This window comes from Dipodomys merriami, unplaced genomic scaffold (genome assembly GCF_024711535.1).
Source record: "Dipodomys merriami isolate MVZ:Mamm:240054 unplaced genomic scaffold, mDipMer1.0.p SCAF_31, whole genome shotgun sequence".
NCBI lineage: Eukaryota > Metazoa > Chordata > Mammalia > Rodentia > Heteromyidae > Dipodomys > Dipodomys merriami.
In genome coordinates, this window is record NW_027204604.1 from 12105659 (window position 1) to 12129105 (window position 23447).

At 50.5% G+C, this 23447-nt stretch overlaps 1 long non-coding RNA gene across 1 annotated transcript; it reads right to left on the reverse strand.

The window, feature by feature from the left end:
- Positions 1-13974: 13974 nt before the first annotated feature.
- Positions 13975-17884, reverse strand: LOC138841160 (uncharacterized). Its single transcript, XR_011376334.1, has 2 exons — positions 17816-17884; positions 13975-14319 (listed from the first exon to the last, which is right to left on the reverse strand). It is a non-coding gene; the product is annotated as an uncharacterized lncRNA (long non-coding RNA).
- Between the last annotated feature and the right edge of the window lie 5563 nt (positions 17885-23447).

A 23447-nucleotide genomic window follows, 5' to 3' on the forward strand; every position in this document is an offset into this window, starting at 1 on the left:
GAAGGAAGAGGAGGAAAAGGGAAAGGAGGAGGAAGAGAGGGAAGAGGAAGAAGAGAAAGGGAAGGAAGAGGAAGATGGAGAAGAGGAAGTAGAGGAGAAAGAGGAAAGCTGGCATGTTTCTGATCATCACAAGCATCTTCCAATCAGCACAGTGACCTTTGCTCCAGACCTGGCCTCCAGGAAAAAGGCTATATTGGTGTCGCTGCCTGAGCCCTCTCCCCTCTCCTCTCCTGGTGCTGTCTGGGAGCAATAGTGAAGGCCCTGGGGTCCCTCCCTAGTTTGGCCAAACTCACCCACTTTTCCTTGAAGTCAGAAGTTGTCAAGCCAACCTCTGACGTAGGAGGAGCCACAGAACATAAGCACCTGCCTGGAACTGAACCTAGCCCCAGTGGACCTCCAAAGATAGTTTTGAATGAATCTCTTGTCCTTTCTTCCTCTCCAATGACATTCGTTCCCAGGAAGCCCACCTATTTTATACCAAAATTCGGGAAACTGAAGTTGGGTCCCACAATTTCCCTGTTTCTTATCAGCAGCTCCTGGCCCTAGGGTCTCCTGGTCACCTGTGGGTCCAGCTCTGGGGGGGTGTCTTCCATCCCCCTAACTGTCTCCTGCTGTGACAGCCCCCCAAGAGGTAGGAAGGCAGGAGGCGCTATCTGCCTGCTCTGAACTGGAGGACAGTTAGTCATTGTCATTAGCTTTGCCCCACGGCCACCTATGACCCAGCTCCTTTTTAATTTTTCCCCTCCATGAGGGGAGCTCCCCGTTTTCTTCGTAGTTGTACCTCCCTTCCTGGTGATGAACGGGGAGGGACTGGGCAGGCAGCCTGCCAACTGTCAGCTAAAAGGCAAAGCCGGCAGCCATGGCAGGGACAGTGCCAGCAAAAGGACGGACGATTAAAACAAAATGATTCATCTTGGGGATGAGTGAAAATCGCTTTCCACTTAACAGGAATCGAGGCTGGGCTCCAAACTGTCTTCGTGGAGGGGGGAGGGGAGGAGAGGACGTTGGAGAAGCCATTGACCGTTAAATAATGAGCCTGTTCCTAGTGCTCCCCACTGACTTGGTGGAGGGAGCATGTGGCCGGCAGTGTGGGCGGGGAAAGCCAGGGAACCGGCAGTCAGGACACCAGGAACAGCAGCTGTGAACCAGAGCTCTTGAGTGGTGGGTCCTGGGCGCCCTTTATTAGAAACATCTGGAAGAGACAATTGGGCAAGGGCCACCTGTGTGGGGGGAGTCTCACAAGGCGGTTCGAAGAGCATCTGCTGTGTGCCAACCACAATGCCAGGTGCTGGGGAGAACGAATCACAGCTCTCCCCCTCAAGAGACTGGGCTGAGTGGTTGGCAGACACCATTACCCCATTTCTCCACTCTATTGCTATGACCCTGCATGCACGCCTTCCTTCCAGAAACCCTGTATGTGTTCATTGGTGTCTGGGGCCTTAAATTGCCTGTGTCTCCCGGTGTCTCTGACTTCTTTCAATAATCCGCTTTCCTCACTGGGCTGCCTCTGGGATCCTGACTGGGCCTGCTGCTCCACCTTGTATGTTTTCATAGAACCACCCCCCCCCCCCGATCTTTCTGGGGATGGAGCCCACATCTGCGTGGTGGGCTGCACCCTTCTCTCCCTTAGAAGCCTGTTAGACACGTGGCCTCAGTGAGTCTACAAACATCCAGTCCTCCCCTCTGTCCTCCCCCTCTTTCCTGGTCCTCTAGCACAGTATGTGGCAAATGTCTTCCACTTTGACAATGGCAATCAACTCCTACTTGGTCTCCCTGCCTCCACACAAATGTATCTCTCATGTCACCATCAGTGTGACAATCCTAACATGAAACCCCTACCATATCACAACCTGAGGAAATCCCTCAATGACTCGCTGTCACCTGCAAAGTCTCCGCGCCTGTCTCCTGCTGTCTCCCAGCTCATCTCAGGTGCTTGTCTGTGCCCACTCTGAACTGACCCAGGAATGATTTGCTCATGCCTTTTCTGGGGGGCTGAGTGGGAGGGCTGGAGCCCCTATGACCTTACTTTCCACGACTAACTCAAACTTCAGCACTGAACTCAATGGGCACCTTCTGCCTCCAGGAAGCCTCTTTGCATTCATTCTTTTTCCCTTCCTGCCTTCCATCCTACATTTCTTCTCTCTCTCTCTCTCTCTCTCTCTCTCTCTCTCTCTCTCTCTCTCTCTCTCTCTCTCTCTCTCTCTCTCTCTCTCTCTCTCTCTCTCTCTTTTTGCCAGTCCTGGGGCTTGAACTCTGGGGCCTGGACACTGTCCCTGAGCAACTTTTTGTTCAAGGCTAGCACTCTACCACTTGAGCCACAGCACCACTTCCAGCTTTTTCTAGTGGTTAATTAGAAATAAGAGTCTCATGGCCTATCCTGCCTGGGATGGCTTTGAATCATGATCCTCAGATCTCAGCCTCCTGAGTAGCTAGGATTAGAGGTATGAGTCACCAGTGCCCAGCTTTGCTTTTTTTTTTTTTTTTTTTTTTTTAAGATAGGGTCTCTCTATGTAGCCCAGGCTGACTTCTGACTTGATCCTCCTGCCTCAGCTTCCCAAGTGCTGGGATTACAGGCACGTGCTACCACACCTGGCTCATTACTATTATTATTTTTCTTATGGGTATCAGTTCTTGAGTAGACCTCTGTCACTGCATGCTTTGGAAACCTGAGGTGTACTTGTCTTATATAAAGTCATGTGCCTTTATATCCTTGGTGCCTTGGCATGGTGCCTGGCATGTTGTAGGCATGCTTGATACAGAGGCAAGCGCTTTGTCTCTGTCTCTCTCTCCCTCCTGTGGGGGTAAGCTCTGCGGGATTCCTGCTCCAGCCCTTGGTCCCTTGACTGTTGGACCTTGCTCCCCCTCTTCTGCCTCACCCACTCCATCCCTAGCCCCTGCTTGGCCCCTATGGGCACCTTCCCCGGGTGCTTCCTCCCCCGCCCCTTCCCTTTTCTCCTACAGATCTCACTACCTTCCCATATCTTTCCAGATGCCTCTCTCCCCCTCTTTCCCGGGGAGGGAGCACTCAGGGCAGCATCTGCCCACTCCTGGCCCAGGTGTCTGCGCAGGCCTGTGTATAATTGCCTTCACCATGGGGTTTAATGACTGCGAAGCACTGCCGTCTCAGCCCACACAAGCCGGGATTTACAGCCGCTCCAGTTGGACACCCCCTCCTCCCTGCAGGCTGCTCACTCTTTTAGATGAACCTTCATAGCCCTCTGGAGGAAGAGGGCCACTGGCGAACAGCTTTTCTCTCTCATTCTTGTAAGCATCGAGCTTTCCGTCCAGTACCCTGCCTCTGTGGTGAGGACCCCAGGGGGCCCCTTGGCAGACACTGTGCTGTGTTGTAAGCCAGCCTTCCACCATATGAGGTGTCTCAGGTCTGGACACACCATTCTGTGGTCCTGCACATTCCTGAGCTCCCTGGAAGGCCGCCCATGGGGGCTGGGGTTGAGCAGATCAGTGGGCTGACTCTGGCATCTTCCTGTTTCACCAGGAAGTCCTCACATGTGAGTCCTAGTGGAGCCAGGACTCTGTCTTTGCGACACAGGCGATGGCGCAGGTGTCTGTCTCGAGGCTCCCCTACCCGGGCCGCATGGGCAGAGGGAGGGCAGAGGGAGGCTGGGTCCTGGAATGGGAGCTTGGCCGGTCTCTGTCCCATTGGGGTATTCAGAACTTGGCAGCTGGGGAAAGTGACAAAGGGGTCGTGGGCAGTAGGCAGGCATTCATACATGGCAACCATGCCTAGCAGTGCCCCCAACAAGAGCCTCTCTGCCGTGTGAATGAGAGGGCGTCCCCGTTCCCAGCTCCAACACTTCATTCCAAGTGGAAACTGGCCTTCTGGACAGGACCTACCCCAGGCTGGTGGCGACAGTCTCTCCCCTCCTAGGAGACACCTTCCGCTGGGCCGTTCCTGACTTGTCCTCCCTTGAGTCCCTTGGACCTTCCAAGAAAATCACCAGGCTTTGGGGGTGATCAGTGGAAGGGTAGATGTGTGGATGGAAGGATGAGGTACCCTCTGCCTTCACCTGAGGCCCCCATGTGTCAAGAAGACCTGTTGAGGCAGACTAGCTACTCAGGAGGCTGATATCTGAGGATTATGGTTCAAAGTCAGCCTGGGCAGGAAAGCCTGCGAGATTCTCATCTCCAATTAACTACCAAAAACCAAGAAATGGCACTGTGGTTCAAACTGGTAGAATACTAGCCTTGAGCACAAAAGCTCAGGGAGAGTGCCCAGGCCCTGAATTCAAGCCCTAGGACCAGCAAACTAAAACAAAAGAACAAAACAATAACAATAACAAAAGCCTTCCTTTCCTCTTTTCTTTCTTTTGCCAGTACTGGGGCTTAAACTCAGGGCCTGCACATTGTCCCTTAGCTTTTTCACTCAAGGATGGCACTTTATCACTTGAGCCATACCTTCACTTCTGGACTTTTGGTGGTGACTTATAGATAAGACTCAGGCTTACCTGCCTGGGATGGATTTGAACCTCAATCCTCAGATCTCAAGCTCTTGAATAGCTAGGATTACAGGCATGAGCCACAGCTCAAACTTCGTTTGACCTATGATCTTGCTCAAAGAAGGCATCCCCTTTCCAGAACCCTCAGATGGTCCCGGGCAAGCACTTGACCCTTCTACACCCAAAGCAGCTGTGTCTTGGTGGCATGAACAAATGAAGGTGTCCACCTTGAAGTCATACTTTGTGACCCCTCCCCGGCCATCAGCCCCTTGCTGCCCTCTCCTCTAGTGTAACCTGTTTTGCTACCCAGAATGACATGGAGTGTGGGGGGGTGATTCTGGAGGGGGAGGTGCAGGAGACACCCACACCCCACGGGCTCCACCCACACCCACAGGCTCCACCCACACCCCACGGGCTCCACCCACACCCCACAGGCTCCACCCACACCCCACAGGCTCCACCCACACCCCATGGGCTCCACCCACACCCACAGGCTCCACCCACATCCCAAGGCTCCACCCACACCCCACAGGCTCCACCCACACCCCACGGGCTCCACCCACACCCACAGGCTCCACCCACACCCCATGGGCTCCACCCACACCCACAGGCTCCACCCACATCCCAAGGCTCCACCCACACCCCACAGGCTCCACCCACACCCCACGGGCTCCACCCACACCCACAGGCTCCACCCACACCCCATGGGCTCCACCCACACCCACAGGCTCCACCCACATCCCAAGGCTCCACCCACACCCCACAGGCTCCACCCACACCCCACGGGCTCCACCCACACCCCACAGGCTCCACCCACACCCCATGGGCTCCACCCACACCCACAGGCTCCACCCACACCTCACGGGCTTCACCAGAGCCGATGGAGGCGGGGTGGGGCACCACTCCACCGAGCGGGGGATGGGCAGAACAATCTTTTTTTTTGTTTTTAAATTTCTCTTCTCCCTGTAGATGGGCTGGGCGCGTGGAGCTGAGGGGGTGTGGGGGTGGTGTGAGCTCGCGCCTGCGTGTGCGGGCGCGTGTGCCTGCGTGTTCAGCTGTGTGGGAGGGCGTGTGGCAGAAAGCTTGAAGACAGAGAGGCCTTTCCTGGCCCACCGACTGGAGCTGCCAGCGCTCCCACTGATTCGGCCTTAGAAAGTTTTCCTAGTGCTGACAGCAGAGAGGCAGGAGAGGCAGATACAGGCTGTACAGTCCCCTTGGCAACCTGGGAACAGGCTGGGGAGGGGAGGAGGGGAACGGCGCGCGGGAGGGCCTGGGCTCCACCGCTTGGCTCTGTCCCCCACTTCTCCACCCCTTAAAATAGCTCAGGATAAAATGTGAGCCTGGCCCGCTGGGAGGGAGGAGGGAAGACGTGGAAGGAAAGCAGAGATGCTGTTCTAGAACCTGCGTCCTCCAGGAGGACCTACACACATAGCCTGCTACTTCTCCCCCTCCGCCGCCCTCCTGTCTCTGGGCTCCTGAAGGAAACCCAGCAGCTCAGGTTCCCTGCTGGAGAGGCTGTGACTGGCAGGGAGGGAGGAGGGGGTGTCTCCCCTTCTGCCACCCACTCAACCTCTGGCTCCATCTTCCTAGAAAGCAGGAGCGTGAACTGAGTCGGAGGCGGTAGACAGACTGTTCATTAAGAACAAAAGACATTTATTAGTAATTAGGGATGCTCCCTCCCCTAGGACGGGGTCCCCTCCCCAGGAAATGGGCTCACAGCCCCTGCCCTAGGAGCCCGGCCTCAGCTTCCAGGAACATTCTGGACAGTCCTTTCCTAAAGTGGAGGCCGTGGGATGTAGTTCGGCCGGATCCCTGGCCCCTTTGTCCTTAGACTTCCTTTGGAGAGGTTCCAGAGACTGCTGGTGACATTTTCAAAAGCAAACAACCCCAACACTACTCCAGGGCTGCAATTCCCTTTAGTGGTGGTCTTAGATCCTGCCGGTGGCCCAACTCAGACCTCAAGAGAGGGGACCCCCCGCTGGGGTCAGGACAGTTCTTGTCAGGATGTGGGATGTACTTAAGGAGAGGTTGAAAGGACCAGAAGAGAGCCAAGGAGCAAGGAGCGAGGTCCCTAGGACCCATGTTCTCCCAGGCTCCTGGGATGAGTCAGGCTGGAGGCTGAAGGGAAGGAAAGGGGCCCAAGGTCTACCCTGGCACAGGCTTTGACCAGCTGTGAGTGGGAGGAAGACAGCCATACTTCTGGTGGCCACATTCTAGGACCATTAGGACAGACAGTCTGACACTGGGATCTGCAGTGGAACAGATGGTGGCTGTGATTCTGCTCCCTTAGCTAAGGCTGATTTCCAGCCCTCCCATTTCCCCCCATGCCTGCTCAGTCCTGGGTGCTGGGTCAAGATCTGCTTGGCTCTGTCTTCCATGGAACCAAAGATCCCAGGGCCTCGTCACTCTGCCTCCTCCCCATCAGCTGCCCCTGTGCATGGTGACTGTCTGTACTTCATCTGTCTGTACTTCCTCTCTACTCCACTCTGTCAAGATAACAGCACCCCGCCTCTGCTCCTTAGGGGTTCCATGAAAGACCTCAAGGCACAGGGTACGACCATGCTAGGGGAAGAGGGGCAGCAGCCCACCATCCGGCTCTGAGTTCACCCACAGGCAACAGAGCAGGAAACCCACACAAGGGAGCAGAGAGTACTGAATCGTAAGCACCTCTGCTCCAGCTCTGAGGAGGGACCAGGAAGCTTTGGGAATGTGACAAAACTCAGGAGCTCTGATAGATGGTTAAGAAGGTAGGCGAGATGTCTAATAAGAGGGAGGAGGGTATTAGAAGAGGCAGGGGAGATAACTTGGAAGACCTCAGACTTCTTTCTCTTACCTACTTTTTTTTTTTTTCTTTGTGAGTACTGGAGCTTGAATTCAGGGCCTCTTGTTCTTGCTTAGCTTTTTTCATTCAAGGCTGGCTCCATACCATGTGAGCCACACCTCCACTTCTGTTTATATTTTTTTGTTGGAAATTTGGAGATAAGGGTCTCAGAGAATTTTCTATCTAGGCTGGACTTCAACCCACAATCCTCTGATCTCAGCCTCCTGAGTAGCTAAGATTACAGGTGTGAGCCACCAGCACTCAGCTTACTTTATTTCTATACTTTTGTTCCGCTCTTCTACTCTGAGATTTCTTTTGATTTTCTTGTTTTTGTTTTGCTTATGTGGTGCTGAGGAATTGAACCCAGGACTTCATGCATGAGAGGCAAGCACTTTACCACTGAGCCAACTTTCCAGCCCTGAGATTTCTTTTGAATGCCCTGTGTTTTTAAAATTTTTTTTGTTGGTTGTGGGGCTTGAACTCTAGGCCTGGGTGCTGTCCCTAAGCTCTTCAGCTCAAGGCTAGTGCTCTACCACTTGAGCCACAGCGCCACTCCTGGCTTTTTCTGTTTATGTGGTGCTGAAGAATCAAACCCAGGGCCTCATGAATGCAAGGCAAGCGCTATACTGCTGAGCCACCTTCCCAGCCCCTGAATGCCACATTTTAAGGAAGGGTACTTCCCCAGATACCTTGATAGGAGGAAATGGGCATTGATTGTCTCTTTTATATAGGTGTCATGTCTTGGGGTTTCTGAATTCCTATTTTGAATACTGGGTTCTTGATGGCCACTGGTTCGACCTCTCTTAACCTAGCACTTGTTATGGTTAGTTCCCTGTCCCCACTGGCCTAGGACATAGGCGAGGGACCATGGTTGATGGCCACTGTCTAAGCTTCTGCTTGTAGACTGTAGTTATGAGGAGGTCATCTTAGGAGGGCCCAGGCCCCAGAGGGCATCAGTGCTCAGGAGGAGGGAAGGTACCCATACATGCCAATGAAGCTGGGCTTTGTATATGTCTGCCAAGATTGGGGTGCTAGGTAATAGAATCTCTAGGCTCTGAAGATGCTGTGCTGGGTAACTCTGGTGACAAGATGCCTGGGCCACCAAACTGGGTGATATCTTTAGGGCTCTATGAGACCAAGGAGACGGGGCCCCTCTGGAGCCTTTCTGCCCAGATCCCTTGTACCATTTTCCTAAGGCCCAAGTAATGATTTATAGTAACAGAAGTTGGGCAGTCAGAAGTCAAGGTGCTGGTGGGATTGCTTCCTGCCAGAGGCTCAGAGATAAACTCTGCTCCATGCTCTTTTCCTATGGTGTCTCGTGGTGGCCCACAATCCCCGGTGCTCCTGCCTTGAAGAGGCATGCATCCATCTCCTGTCTTCACGTGGCATTTCTTCCCTGTATCTCTTCTTGCCAGCAATCAGTCATGGGCATAGGGTCCACCCCAAATTCAGGATGGCATTAACTCCACCTGCACAGACAATTTTCAAAGAAAGACATGGCCTAATGTTCTAGGGGGCATTGAATTTGGGAGACACAGCTTTCCTGAACTCCACTCCCCTGCCAGAGCTCTGGTGGACCTGAGAACTCCGAGACTAAGCACCATCTCAGGGTGGGATAAGCAGAGGGTGCCTCAGACCGGATGTCCTAAGCTACCTCCTTGTCATGCTGAACTTCCTAGAAAGTAGCAAAGCAAGCTGGGTGCTGGTGACTCATGCCTATAATCCTAACTACTCAGGAGGTTGAGATCTGAGGATCACAGTTCAAAGCCTGCACAAGCAGGAAAGTCCATGAGACTCTCATCTTCAATAAACTACTCAGGAAATGCTGGAAGTGACACTGTGGCTCAAGTGGTAGAGTGCTAGCATCGTGCAAAAGAAGCTCAGAGACAGTGCCCAGACTCAGAATTCAAGCTCCAGGACTGGCAAAGAAGGAGGTGGAGAAGAAGGAGGAAGACCATGAGGAAAAAGAAGACTATAAAGCAAAAGTAATCCAACTTCATTCCCCAAGAGTGGTCTTCCCTCATCCCCAAAGGGAGGCACATGTCTTTGGAAAACGTATTACCTCCTCAGCTACTTTTTGTTATGTGGATTGGTGTCTCCCTTCTGCCTACCTTCTTAATCCATCTTGCAGAAGCTCAGCATTCTTCCCTGTCCTTGGTCTGCCTTTGAGGTTGAACTGCCTCTTCTGATCTGCCACTCTCCCAGTGCTCAGCCAGCACCGGCCGCGTGTTTCTGAGTCTATGGTTTTTTTTTTTTTTTTTTTTGCCTGCGGATAGTGTATTAGAGGCACTTAGAAAACCAGAGATGAAACAGCCCACCTAGCTGTACAGGTCTGGCATTTTGTCTATGAGTCATGTCAGCTATTAGTTTGTGTCCTTCCCTTGGCAATTGCTGCCCAGGGCTGGTGACAAGCTGAGCTGTGTCTCTCTCCTCGCCTCCTAGCCCTTAGTGCCACCCCCCATCCTCCATCATCTCTGCACAGTAACACTTTAGTGAAAGAAAATGCAGGAGGATACGCTCCAGGTAGCATGGCCATCAGTGGCCCCAGCCAGTGGCACCAGCAGCCGTGATGGTGATAAATGGCTTCGGAGTTCCCATCACAAATGGCGCTGCAGAAGGAAGAAGTCAGATTTAGATGGCAGCTCCCACTGACTTCTACTCCAGTTGGCATTTTAAGGAGAAGTGAGGCCAGCAGGGCAGTATTGGATTTTTCTTCTTTAGAATATGACAGAGGCAAGGGGTCAAAGGGACGGGGACACTGGAATGGGAGGGTCAGAGGACTGAGATTAGAGAGGGTGGCGGTCTGGACTCTGTCCAGGCAGAGCCCCAGGGTAGATGAAAACGGCAGTTCTCAGGAGAGAGTTCTCAGGAGAGAGCTTGGGTCACAGGTGCAGAGACACTCCACAGGCCACAGACCACAGACCACATCTTCGTCTGAACTTTTAAGGTCCAGACCCTGGCTGCTGTATCTTTTCAGAGCCATGGATTTCACCTGGGGGGTGAGGACTGCTTAGCTTTAGAGTACTGCCGGCCAGGCGCAGGTGGCTCACACCTATAATCCTAGCTACTCAGGAGGCTGAGGTCTGAGGACCATTGTTCAAAGCCAGCCCAAGCAGAAAAGTCCACGAGACTCTTCATCTCCTATTAACCAGCAAAAAGCAGGAAATGGAGCTGTGACTCAAGGGGTAGAGCACCAGTACTGTTGAGAAGCAGAGCACTACTTGTCTACATATGCAAGGGCCTGGGTTTGACCTCTTGTACCACAAAAAGGGAAAAACAGTATGAATCTTGCCTAAACACAAAGTACCATTATTTTGTGCTAGGCTCTGTGCTCTGGATTTTATGTATTGTTGTGTTACTCAGTTTCTTGTTACTACGACAAATAGCTGAGACAATTTAAGAGGAAGAAAAACTTATTTTGTCTTATGGCTTCACATCCTTTTGGGGGCTACATCATATCTCACCCATAACATTCACCTCATACCCCCAAATAGCTCACGTCTAGCTCATAGTGCAACATCTATCCAATCCATCTCCCAAAGTCCCAACAGCTCCAACATTGTGCAAGAATTCTGAGACTCTATGCAACCTCTTGGTGAGTCCCTATAAAATTCCAAAAGCAAGTCACACACATTGTGTGTTGGATAACACACAATAGCACTGAGCAAAGAGCCACATTCCAAAAGGGGGCCACGGGAGCACAGAGAGGAGGGATGGAACCAAAGCAGGACTGCAGCCCAGCGGGACAAACGAACTCCGGCCGCTCTGTATCCAGTGGCCACAGTGCACATTCGAAACATCATAGGTTTTCACTCTTCTGAGCTCCTGTCTGAACCACGCGCTCATCTCCGCTTCCAGCATTCAAGGCCTTCTGTAGCATGCTTCTCCAAATGTCCCCCAATTCCTCCCACAAACCAAGTGTTTGGGGGGCTCCTGAAGCACACTGTCAGGTGGAGTTGGAGTGGAGACCCCACCTCTCAGGTACTGAATTCCGTTCGTTTTTCGTCACTGTGGCAAATACCTGAGTGACAGAATATAAAGGGAGGAAAGTTTTCTGTAGGCTCACAGTTTCAGAGGTTTCCATTCATGGTCAGCTGGTTCCTAGCTTGGGGGAAGAGGGGCACTGTGGGAAGATAGAACACCATGATCAAAGGGTCAGCAGAGTAAAGGTGGCCAGGAGAGGTGGGGGAAGGGGAAGAGAGAAGAGAAGGGAGAAAGGAAAGGAGGAGGAGGGAGAGGGGTTCAAGACAAAATATTGTTCCAGGAACACATCCTCAGTGACCCAGATCCTCTTATCCACTCCCCATCTCTGAATGTTTCCCTCTCCTCCCACTAATGCTGTGCAATTATGACTTTGTCAGTATCTCTCAATCCATTGGTTGGGTCAGAGCCCCAGTGATCTAATCACTTCTACTACGAAGTGGTGCTGTGGCTCAAGTGGTAGAGTGCCAGGCTTGAGCTGAAGAGCGCCCAGGCCCAGAGTTCAAGCCCCATGACCAAAAAAAGAAAAAAAAAAAAAGAATTGCCTCTGCCAGTGGAGATCAAGCCTTCAACACATGAGCCTGGGGGTGGTGGGTGAGTGGGGACTGCGAAAGGAAACCATTAGAACTATTTAATCTATTTATTTTCTTAATCATTCATTTATTTTCATTTCTTTATTTTTTTTGGTTTGGGTCCTGGGGCTTGGACTCAGGATCTGGGCACTGTTCCGAGGTGTGTGTGTGTGTGTGTGTGTGTGTGTGTGTGTGTGTGTGTGTGTGTGTGTGTGTGTGTGTGTGTGTGTGTGTGTGTGTGTGTGTGTGTGTGTGTGTGTGTGTGTGTGTGTGTGTGTGTGTGTGTGTGTGTGTGTGTGTGATTTGCTATAAGTTAATGCTCTCTCACTTGAGCCACAGCTCCACTTCTGGCATTTTTTGGGTAGTTAATTGGAGATAAGCCTCTTAGGACTTGATTGGGCTGGCTTTGAACTGTGTCCTCAGATCTCAGCCTTTTGGGGATCTAGGATTAAAGGCGTGAGCCACCAGTGCCTGGTTAACTAACTATTTAATTTTTACCACACCACTGTGAGGTAAGAGAAATGGTTTATTTTACTGATTGGGGAAATGAAGGTCAGAAGGGTTAGGTTATAAGGTCTCGCAATAGGTTGGTGGAGGCTGGATTTGAACTCAGGTTTGTCTCATCTCAACAGCAGTATGTCCTTGCAAGCACCCTGCAGGGAGCCTTCTTCACTCCTCAGGTGAGGGGCGAGCTGAGGAACCCTGGAGTTGAGCGCCCACTGAGAGAAGCTAAGTGGGCAGCAGGAGCCACAGTGTCAGGCAGAGGCAGGGTTGCTGAGGAAGAAGAGAGGGTTCCTAGTGACAGCTCCTGGGCGCACAGGTGGCAGACATGGGGGTCACTGGAGTTGGGAACTGACTGGCATTGGAGCTAGGGTTGGCAAGGAGTGATGAGTGACAGTTAACTGGGCCAGAGTTCCTAGTCCCAACTGTCTTCACAGAGAGAAGGGCATGTTACCTCTCCCTCTTTCCTCCTCCTCTCTCTCTCCTCTCCCCCACCTTTGGGCTGGCCTTCTAACTACTTGAGCCATACCCCCATTTCAGGCTCTTTATTTGCTAATTAGAGATAAGCTGCCCAGGCCAGCTTTGAATTGAGATCCTCAGATCTCAGCCTCTGGAATAGCTAGAATTACAGGTTTGAGCTAGCAGTGCCAAGCCACAAACTAGTAAAAAAAATACACTCAACTAGCATCTCCCTTCCCAGTGAAATGCAACTTTTTAGAGAGTGAGATGAACTGAGTTTCATTCATCTGGATTGGGTTTAGCATCTGGCTCGGTCTAAACCAGTTATTCATGACATCTCCCTAGGCTAAGCTGTGATTCACAACATTTTCTGACATGGGAAAATAGTGCACTTAAGAGCAAGCTGGGTACATTGGAAGTTGGTAGGTCGGTGTGCCAGGGAACGAGTTCTATGTCCTTAAACTCCTCTCCTAGCCCCTGTTCCCCTGTATGTACAATGGGGGAATCTGAGAGTCTCTTTACTTCACCCTGGACCTGAGACCAAGAGGGTTGTGAGCGAGGCAGGCACAGGGCTGGCTGAGGCCTCGTGCTTCTTCATTTGACTCCCTCCCTTCTCCCCTCATCACCCCATACAGTTTAGTTTACTCATTTCTAGAATGTTCATTTCTGAGGGCACAGAGTCCCACTTTTCTTCCCCTCCCTTCCATTTTTTTCTTCTTTGGCTGTACTGGGTTTAAACTCAAGGTTTTGCCCTTGCTAGGGACGTGCTCTACCAGCCCTCTTGTTTCTGGTTATTCTTTATGCAGCATCTCACTTTTTGCTTTAAGTAGCTTGGACTGCAATCCCCTATTTATGCTTTCCATGTAGTGGGGATGACAGGGGCATACCACCATTCCCAGCTATTGGTTGACAAGGGATCTTGTGAACATTTTCCCAAGGCTAGCCTTGAACTGTGATCCTCTAGATGTCCTCCCCCCAATGCCAAGTCATAGGGGAGGCATTGCCTCCTGTGGTTTCTGAGGCCTAGAGCTTGGTCTTCCAGCTATTCCCCTGTTCCTGCCCCTCCACAGAACCCTAGTCCCACCATGCAAAGCTTTTCCAGGTGTTTAGACCCTAGGCTCTAAGTCCTGGAGTCACAAGTTAGGTCCAGTTAGTCTCCCATATAACAAATAAAGAGACATGGTGAAGGACAAAGAAAGGAGATTTATTACATGGCAAGGCAGTATTGTGCTTCCATACAAGATGATTATTTGAATCTTTTCTTCTGCAAACAGATGATTTCAAGGGGCCTGCAGCAGAGAATAGCTCAGATCAAAGTGCACAGATACAAAGTTGGGGGGCTTTTAGTTCATCCACAGGGATCAGCAGCAACATTTTTAATGTTGCCTCTCACCCAACCTTCCCTCTGCCATGAATGGGGCTCAGCTTCTTCCTTGCTTCCGTCATGACCAGGACTTCCAGACTGTTTTCAAAACAGGATTAAGTGCAGCAGGATTATTTTACTGAAGTCTCTCAGCCCAAGTGGAGACTAAAAACAGAGATAATTAATCAACCAATGAACATTTATTAATTGGAACATTTCACTCTAGTGAGGAGCCAAGCATGCAGCAGACAACCAAGAGTGTGAGACTGCACTAGTGTGTGTGTGTGTGTGTGTGTGAGAGAGAGAGAGACAGAGAGAGAGAGAGAGAGAGAGAGAGAGAGATGGAGCACTGAGTGCAGGAACTATTGCATGTTAGGCAAGCACTCTACCACTGAACTACATCCTCAGACCCCCTTCAAAAAGAATTCTAAACTGGATCTTGCTGAATAGCCTAGGTTGCACTTGAGCTTGACAATCCTTCTTCCTGAGTAGTTTTGATTATGAGCATGCACCACCAAGTGTGGTTTGGACCTTGGATGTCTTCCAAAGGCCTATGTCTTGAAGGCTTGGTCCTCAGGCTATGGCACTATCGGGAGGTGGTACAGCCTTCAGGGGGCATGGTCATTGGGGAGGGAAGGATGTGTCATGAGGGGATATTGAGGCCTTAGCCCCGCCCCTTATGCTGTACTTCCTGGCCTCCATGACATGAGCAGCTCACTTCCTTCACCATGTGCACCTCAGGATGTTCAATCTTACTAGACTCAGAAGTAAGCAGTCATCCAACCATGGACTAAAACTTCTGAAACCATGAGCAACAATAAAAGCGTTGAGTAAATCAGCTATTCTGCCACAGTAAAGGATAGTTGACCAACAAAGAATCATCAGGTATGAAAGAGTTGAAGCTTGCGCTGGACAGAGAACTCCTTGAAGACAAGAACCAGGTCATACTGTGCTCACAGAGTCAACACAATAGTCTGAACGGTTAAATGCATGAGTGAGTGAATGAATGAATGAATGCTTGCAGGTTTATTTATAAAATTCCTTCCAGAAAGCCAGCTTCTCCTGCCTAGAATGAGCTGGAATTCACATGAGTCATGTAGAAGTCTCTGGAGGGGTCTGAAGGCCAAGAATTAAAGACTCTTTTTAAAAAAACTCTTTGCCATGCAACCACCTGCTTGTCCTGGCTTCTTGAATCCTGGAGGACTCCAGCACTCTGAGTGCCCTCAGTCTCTGACTCAGTCCTGGTCCACCCTGTGCACACCCTGCTCCCAGTGATGGCATATCTGCAGGTAGCCATTTCGTCTCTAGGCCCCTGATCTAATGACTGTTGGCCTCAGCCTGCTTTTCTGTGTGTGCAGTCGCTCTGCTTCCAGCTTCATTTTGAAGACCGTTGTACACTTTCTACGTATCGAGCTAGGTGCTGCTCCTCTCCCCATACTCTTGTTTATGTTGAACGGGCACCATCCCTGCACGTCAGCCTGGGAGTCCTCACCCACGCTGCAGTTCCGCTCCAGTGCTACCTCCTTCACGGGACTTGTGCTGATTCACAGACAGATGCCATCTCTTCTTTCCTGAGATTGTGGAGAGCCTTAGTAGTTCTCTCTTAGAGGGGTTGCCTGTCATAATCTGACAGTCTGTCACTGTCTCACTTCTAGCTATGTATGTCCTTTCCTTATTCTCTCTACTTCAATGTCAGTTACTGTCACACCCTTTCAGAAAAGTACTTCCTGCAGAACAGGGATTTGTATTATTCCATCTTCACTGTATTCCCCATCCCCTCCCCTGCCCCTTTTTTTGTGCCTGTCCTGGTGCTTGAACTCAGGGTCTGGGTGCTATCCCTGAGCTTTTTTGCTCAAGGTTAGCACTCTACCACTTGAGCTACTTCTGGCTTTGTGTGTGTGTGGTTAACTGATATAAGAGTCTCATGGATTTTCCTGCCCTGGGCTGACTTTGAACCATGCTCCTCAGATCTCAGCCTCCTAAGTAGCTAGGATTACAGACCTTTTTTTTTTTGAGCCAGATCTCACTATAGTCCAGGCTGGCTTTGAACTTAAAATCCTCCTACCTCAGCCTCTTGAGTAGCTGGGATTATAGAAATAAGTTACCACTCATGTCAACATCCTATCTTTTAAAAAATGATTACTTACTTTATCATTATTATAAAGGTGATGTACAGAGGAATTACAATTACATGAACCAGGTAATTAGTACATTTCCTTTTGTCCAGCGTCTTCTGTTCCTTCACTCTCTCCCAGCCCCTCCCTTCCATCTCCAGCCACAAGTTGTATAGTTCACTTTCATCAGTGTCCAGTGCACTTCACTGCTGAACTTTTTCATCCTTTTTCCCTTGAGTTCTGTGCTCTTGCCCCACCCTCCCAAAGATATGCACATAAATACACCAAACATAAAAAAGAATAATCAGAAATTGTTTTAATTTTAAAAAGGAGAGATCCTTTGTTTCTATATTTTGGAGTTCATATATATATATATATATATATATATATATAAAATTTTATATAAATTTAAAGAGGCAGCCAGGTTCTGATAGGTGATATGTATAATCCTAGCTACTTAGGAGGCTGAGATCTGAGGACTGTGGTTCAAAGCCATCTCAGGCAGGAAAGTCCATGAGATTCTTATCTTCAATAAACCACAGAAAAAGCCAGAAGTCACACTGTAGCTTAAGTGGTAAAATGCTATCCTTGAGAAAAAGGAGCTTAGGAAAAGCACAGAGGCCTACAGTTCAAGGCCCAGGACTGGAAAACACACACACACACTATATATATATATATATATATATATATATATACATACATATATACATATACATACATATATTTACATATGTATGGGTACAGACAGACAGGGACAGACAGAGTGGGGCAGTAAGACTGGCAAAGGCAGATACTCCATCCTCTGGCCTCTGGATGTCTGTGAGGACTGACACATACTTAAGCAGAACCAATCAGAGTCTATATCTATAAGGCAGAGAAAGGTCTGCTTTCCTCTGAGAATGGAAGCTGGGAGGATAATATAAATGGACAGTGTGTGTGGCATCTGCGAGGTCGCATGGAAGAAGCTCTCTGTAATAGAGAGTATACAGGAAGAATCACAGCTGATATGCTGGGTGCTGACTTAGTGTCCAAGCACACTCTGAGGAGGATTTCATCTTTGTACACGAACTTTTCAGGTTAGCTGAATATTATACTCATTTCACAGCTAAGGAGACAGGGGTGACCAGAAGTCAAGTAACTTGCCTAAAATAACCTACCTACAGAGGTGGATCTAAACCCAGGCTGTGGGATTCCAAACCTGTTAAGCTATGGCACCTTATCTATGAGCCAAGATAAATGTACATAGGAGATAGAAAATTTTACTCATTTATGAGCAAGAGTATGCCACTGACAGCGTCAGTTAAGCTCCTGGATAGAGTGGTGCCTGGAGCCAGGCTGACTCATATGTTTTTAGTGAAATAAGCCAACATGCAATTCCTTTTTTTTTTTTTCCTTAAAATAGTTTGTGCATCAGTCACTTGCAATCTCCCGGCTCTCTTTGTGGAATAATGTGTCAGAGAGAGAGACAGAGAGACAGAGACAGAGAGACGAGACTGAGAGACTGAGCTCAAGAGAGAAAATGCTAATACTCTTTACTTAGCACCTACCTTGGACAAATGACTGGACCCCATCAGGCCTCTGGGAGGTAAGTGACTCACTCGCCAGGCACCGTTGACTGGAGATGAGATTACACATAAATGCACTTAACACTCGGCTAATACAATTTAAGTAGTCAATAATTGTTAAAGCTGTCTCTTCCTTCTCCCTGGTGGAGTAGCTGCTCAATAAGCATTTGTTGAATTGAATTAAGTCCTCCCGAGGCTGTGGGGTGCTGCTGGGAAGTTTGGAAGGCGCTGGAGTTGCCCAATCAGCCAGCTTCTCTTCCCAAGGACCCACCTGGCAGCTCTCTCTGGCTATTAACAAGGATTCTTCTTGCCTGTCCCCTCTCTCCCCCCATAGTGGCTGCCTCCCTGGCTTCCAGATCTCTCCTACAGAGAAAACAGAGCCTACCCCAAGCACCTCAGGGTAGCCTGGATCCTGGCTTGCCCCTCTTCCTTCCTGCTTCCTTTCTAGGCACACCCTGGCAGGTTCTACTTGCTCACTTTCTCCATCATGCTGAGGGACTACCTTCTCCTTATCTCTACTGCCAGTGCCTGCACAGACCCTCTCGGCCTTTCTGGATGTTTCCAGCAGAATCCTCCTTGGCTCCTGGCCTGTCACCTGTCAGCATCATCCTGAATAGCCAGAGAGAAAGACCATGTTCAAAGTCCACCTTCAACTACCGTCAGGAAGATGGGCAAAACGTTGGCTCCCATCCAGCCCCGCCTTCCTTCAAGGCAGGGCAGCCTCTGGCTAGACTGCTCTGCTATTTCAAGCCTCCAGGCCTGCTCCTCCTGTAGTTCCTCTGCCTGAACACCCCGGGTGTCTCCCTCCTCCTCCCCCAGCTCTTACTCATCCTCTAAGATTCTGCGCCTTAATTCTTTTTTTTTCTTCCTGGAAACATTCACAGAGCTTCTACCCCTCACTCCCCCAAGGCAAGGGGTCCTGGGTGCATTCACAGCGCCTGCATACTTTTGTTATTCTGTTCTGTATCTAAGGGATCACTTGCATCTGCCCTGAAAACCTTGAGGCCCTGGCTGAGATCTTACTGGACCTCGGGGCAGTGACTTTTCCCTGGACACACACCTGGGAGGCCCTTATCTGTAATGTCCCAAAGGGACCAGAAAAGAGAAAAGAGAAATTACATTGCTTGCAGGGGAAACTCTGGTCCTAGTTTCTTCCCCAGCTTAGTTTTCTGCCTTAAGTCAGGGCCTGGGTTCCATTTCTGAGCAAATAAAACAGCTTTGGGGTTTAATTAAATAGAGCCTCAAGGGTCACTTTCTCACTTCGAGGGGGGAAAAAAAAGGTGAGGAGCGGTCCCACTTCCCCTAGTTTTCAGTGTGAGAAACTTTCCAGTGGTGGTTGCCAAAGTGAAGAGACATTTTTGATGCCTTCAACAAATAACTGTTACCTTAGCACTTAACTGGGAGAAAGCTTAGTGGCTTAATTAGTTGCATTCTGCTTCCAACTTCTGAGTCTAGTCTTTTTTTTACATTTATTAGAAATAATATAGCCTAGTGACGGTGGCTCATGCCTCTAATCCTAGCTTCTCAGCAGGCTGAGACCTGAGGATCATGATGGAAAGCCAGCTTAGGCAGAAAATTCCATTTGACTCAACCACCAAAGGGCCAGAAGTGGAGCTGTGGCTCAAGTGGTGGAGGACTAGCTTTGAGCAATAAAAAAGCTCAGGGACAGCACCCAAGCCCTGAGTTCAAGCCCCTAGAATGCCCCCCCCCCCACATACTATAATTTCCCTGTTTCTTCACCTATCTCTCCTGTCACATTTCCCTCCTAAATGACTTTAGTCCCTTTGAATCATAAAAGGGCTGCAGAGGAAGGAGAAAGAATTCCGGGGAGTCTCCCGGGCAAGGCTAGGAGAGGGGATGGGTGGGTTTCAGCCTTCTTTCCCCACAGCTAACCTGCCCTCAGCAGGAAAGAAAGAGGAGCTCTTTCTCTGGGACCTGGTTGTGGAATGGTTTCTGTCTTGGTGTCATTCTTCACACAGCTTTGCATGCATGATACATGAAGAGGTAACCTTTGACTACCTTAAAATAGCCCCCCATCTCACTTAGAAAGAAGAGAGAAAGTTATTGCCTGACAACTAAATATAGGCAATGAGTCTGTACCATGCATAACTTAGGCAAATACATGCAAATCCCTGGCAACGGGGCTCCCCATCCTGTTGATCCCTGGCTGAGTTATGCAATCCTGGGGTGGCTAGGGCGCCTCCTCCCTCCTGCGGCTGAGCCACTTACTCTCCAGTGGGCGGGCCCACCTGCGTCAGGCAGGTGTGGGAAGCTGGGAGGGATCATGGAAGGGCTGTTGATGTGGGAGGCCTCCAGCTACTCTGTGAGGGATGGGGGTGGGCACTGTTGGGGTTTCATTCCTCTATAATTCTCATTTTTCCTCCTCTCAAATCTGGTTCCCATTAGAGAGACTTGTTCTTTCTGCCTCTCTTCCCGCCTGGCCCCCTGAGGCAGGGCAGGCTGGGCTCTAAGAGCTGGCTACATCTGCTCTTGCTTAAGGCACCCACTAATTCAAACTAAGCCGGCCTGTGGGGCCACCCCTCTCCCTTCCCTCTGCCTTAAGCCTTTCCCCTGATGGAAAATTTGGCCTCAGTCTGCCCTTGTGACTGGAAAAAGCAGGGTCAGCTCATCAAAGCAGAACAGGGTTGCTAGTTAGAGTCCTCAGTCTGAGGGTCATTGGGAAGGCCTGACTCAGATGCAGGAGGGACTGCCCGGCCCTGACTGGCCCTAGCCAGATTGAGTTGGCCAGTGGGGGGGGGGAGGGGGGATAAGGGTGGGGGGTGGGGAGGGGGGAGGGGTAATGTGTGGAGAAGGAGGTGTAAGGCCCATGGGAGGCAGGGAGCTTCCTTAGAGATGGTGACAGCTGGGGTGGGGGTGGCTTTGAAGGGGGCTATGTGGAGGTGACATACATGGTTACTACTGTCCCTGACGGGCCTGGGAAGGAAGACCTGGTGCTTCCTGGAGGACTCAGGGGCCAGCCCTGCTGCTCCCTCCACCCACCTCTCCTGCCTCTTGGTTGAGGGAGGGCAGTGGCTGGAGTGTGCACATCTGTGAGGCCTTCCAGGCCAGTGGCTAGTGTCCAGTTCACGTCTTAGGAGCTGGAGGAGGCTGTTTCCCAGAGGCTGCTGCCACACCATGCAGGAATGTCTGGGTTGCCATTTTGAAGAAGTCTCCTAGGATCCAAGTCTTCTAGACAATACCAATAACACAGGATTTTCTGCTGTTTTTTTGAGGAGGGCAGAGCCCACACAGCCTTTCTGGCTCAGTAGCTGGCAATAAAGACTAGGGTCAAAGACTAGGGTCGCAGCTCTGTAGCAGGCCAATGCTTGTTTAGCCTGCCGTTCAGCAGCAGATAACGCCTATCAGTGTTGTAGCTCCACCACCGGCACTGCTGAGCCTCCACTGCTAACAGCTGCTGCCATGGCTGGTATGTCCATCGCTTATCAGGCCGCCCTCGGTGTCTTCTTGTGTCCTAGTGGCTCTGAATCTAACATGGACTGTGCTCTGTTTAGGTGTCCTCATATAATTAGGTGTTTTGGATGGAAACATTTTATTGGTCGGGTCCCACAACATTCTGATTGGTTGCTAATTCCTAATCAGGTCCCTTAAGCAAATCCACTCCTATGGGTCCTGAGAAAGAAGGCTAGGGAGGAACAGGGGCAATGACTCTTTTGTTAGGCCCAGGTATTGTCCTGGGGACCTATATCCTAATAAGTTTACTGAGACTAGAGAGGATCAGCTGAACCGGAAGCAGAGAGGGTGGGGTGGACGGAAAGAAGGGGTGCATCAAAGCTCAGCGCCCGAAGGAGAAGAGGTAGAGGGGTGTTTACAACCTGCTCCCACCCCAGGCCCTGTGTTCTGTCTGGTCAACTGCTTCTACACCATTTTAGAGAGCTTTCAGGAACTCACTCCTTCTCCTTGGTCTAGGTGCAGGACACCCACAGACAGGAACAACAGACCACAGGGAGGGTTATGGTCCAAGACACCCTCCATCCATGCCTCCTCGCATGGTATCTCAGGAGGCACACGGCTTTGCAGCTCTAGACTGCATTTCCCAGCTTCCTGTGTGGTGCTGCAGCCTCATGACCAAGTTTTAGCCAATGGGAATGAGGAGGCGGAGGGACTGTGCGCCACTCCGGGTGGTACCCTGGGAGAGGGGGTGGGGAGGCATGTGGTCGTGGGAAACTTCTGACTACAGGTGGATGTGAGGAAGAGAGCTGGGGCAGTTATCCTAGACCTAGAGATGGGAGCCACAGGTTGAGGCTGACAGTGACAACAGCATTGCCTGACCTTCCAGAATTGCAGAACTGCAGCAGAATTTAGTCATGGGCTGCTTATGTTAGAATCATTACTAAGAGAAGAACATACCTGTCTCTTTTGTTATAACCTTTGGCATAGTGACTGAATGTGTCTTGTTGGGTTTTGTTTTTAGACAGAGCCTCACTATGTAGCTCAGGCTCGAATTTAAGATCCTCCTGGACTCCTGCCTCAGCCTTCCATTCCTGTGCCACCACTGGAATGTGTTCACGTGAATCTCTTGGTTTATTTGATGATACTGGGGCTTGAACTCAGTGCCTTGGGCCTGCCAGCCAGGCACTCTCCCACCAAGCCATTCCTCCACCTCCAGCCCCCGCTTGAACTCTGGGCCCGAGTAATGTCCCGTAAGCTCTTCAGCTCAAGGCCAGCACTTACCACTTGAGCTACAGCGCCACTTCCGGTTTTCTGGTGGTTTATTGGAGATAAGAGTTTCACGGACTTTCTTGCCCGGGCTGGCTTTGAACCATGGTCCTCAGATCTCAGCCTCCTGAGTAGCTAGGATTACAGGCGTGAGCCAATGGCTCCTACCCCCCCCCCCTTTTTTATGGTGGTTATATACTTCCTGCCTAGGCAGGTGACTGGACTGTGATCTGCCTATGTTAGGTTTCCCATTGTAGCCGGGATGACAGGCAGCTATCACTACATTTAGATTCTTCCATTGAGATGGAGTCCCACAGAAACTTCTGTCAGGCTGGCCTAGAGCTGTGATCTTCCTAATCTCAGCCTCCTGTGTAACTAGGAAGACAAGTGCGTGCCACTGTGCCTAGCTATGGATTAAGAAAGGTAAACTTCCTTGGCTGACCTTGAACCAAGGTCCTTCAGTTCTCAGCCTCCTTGAAAACTAAAATTACAGATATGAGCCATCAACATCTGGCTCTGAATGCCTGTCTTACAACCCATAGTGAGAGAGATCTTATTATGTGTCAGTCACTGTCCTGGGTAGCATTGAGCATGACCTTTGCCACAATCCGCTGAGCTGGTGAGCAGGATGTGGTCTTGAGCTCTGTCCACCAGCTCTGTTTCCCCTCTCCTTGCTGACCTTAGCCAAGGTCAGATCCAGTTGTGGAGGTCAAGTCCAGGTACCTGCCTTCTAGACCCTCATTTCTTGTTCCCATGCCAGGTGGTGGGTGATGTGCCAAAGCTGGAAAACTACTCCCATGACCACACAGCCTCTTCCAGCTTGATTTTGCAGGACAATGGAGCAATACTGACACTGGTTCCGAGTGGGCATGGTGGTCGCTTCCTGGTGGCTGAAGTGGGAGATTGTTGAAAGTCTTTATACCAGCTCAACTCTAAC